Source organism: Propithecus coquereli, unplaced genomic scaffold, assembly GCF_000956105.1.
Source record: "Propithecus coquereli isolate 6110/MARCELLA unplaced genomic scaffold, Pcoq_1.0 Scaffold124, whole genome shotgun sequence".
NCBI lineage: Eukaryota > Metazoa > Chordata > Mammalia > Primates > Indriidae > Propithecus > Propithecus coquereli.
The window spans coordinates 497012-498337 of record NW_012136525.1 but is presented as its reverse complement, the minus strand read 5'-3'; the positions used below and the strand labels follow the sequence as shown (position 1 = coordinate 498337).

At 47.8% G+C, this 1326-nt stretch overlaps 1 protein-coding gene across 1 annotated transcript in view; it reads left to right on the top strand.

Moving 5' to 3' along the window:
- The window catches only part of A2ML1 (alpha-2-macroglobulin-like 1), a 38805-nt gene that overhangs the window by 9053 nt on the left and 28426 nt on the right, over positions 1-1326 (top strand).

The window sequence follows — 1326 nt, the reverse complement described above, 5'->3', positions numbered from 1 at the left end:
CCCAGGAGAGTGAAGCTGCAGTGAGCTATGATGACGCCACTGCACTCTAGCCAGGGTGACAGAGCAAGACCTTGTCTCAGGGGAAAAAAAACAAACAAACCAAAAAAAAAAAAAAAAGAGAGAAAGAAAGAAAGAAAGAAAGCAATGGGCAAGAGAGAAAAGGAAGAGTAGTACTTTGAGACTTTCTGCTTTTGGCAGACTTATCCTTATTGCTACTTTAACCCACATTATCTGGTTTTCCTTTTCAGTACTCCCTGGTGGAACTACAGGTAAGTAGAAGTTTCTTTTTCTTCTCTGTCAGTTGTGGAGAAGGAAGAATGAGAATTTGGTGCTAAATCTTGAAGGCAGAAACAACTCTGACCTCTTGGTCCAGACCCCCAAGACTCTGTCAGTCCCGAGCACCCACATCCGCCTGAGCTGAGCCTGTTCTCTTGCCTCTGCCCTCCTGGTCTCTCAGACCCAAGCGTCTGTAGACAAGGACACCACCCTCCGCCATGCCTGCAGCCCCCAGCTCCTCGTTAGTGTGACTTCTCTGTGCCATGCCCATTTAACCAGGCTTGGGTCTACGCTGCTATTAGTCTTAGGTAATAGCTCTTGTCGTAAACGCTCCACCGTTATATGACAGCACAAATGCCTGTGAGAAGAGTTTCAAAGGAAAGGATCTAGAAGGGCGAATTGCCCACAATATCTCCTCCATTTTTTCCATGAAACTATGTATCTTTCAGGTATCTTACGATCAATTCCTTTAGCTTTGTCTCTCAATAGGGACCAGAAGTACAGTAAACATTCTTTGTAAATGATATCCCAAAGCCCACTTTCTGAAACTGGCACTGACACTTTAGAAAGGACTCAGTCTGATCATTTGAATCCGTAAGGACCGTTTTCCTCCCAGATGAGGGCTGGACATATAGGAATATTTATTTCATAACGCAGGGAGCTGTCCTTCCTGATCACAGACCACAGGGGCTGTGAACAGTGGGTGGAATTCTTTCCTTGCTGTTTGCTTCTTTGCCTGCGTTCTGTAGTGTGGAGCGGGAAGCAAACAGGCAGGCACACCACGCGGTTTCTCTTCACCGGACACAGGATCCAAATAGCAACAGGGTTGCACAGTGGCTGGACGTGACGCCCACGCAAGGCATCGTAGACCTGTCCTTCCAACTGGCACCGGAGGCAACGCTGGGCACCTACACCGTGGCAGTGGCAGTGGCTGAGGGCCAGACCCTTGGCACTTTCAGTGTGGAGGAATATGGTAGGTGGGGAATGGACAGGTCAAAGTGTGAGGCGTAATCTTGGCTCAAAATCAGCAAAGGGAAAGTAAAATCTACT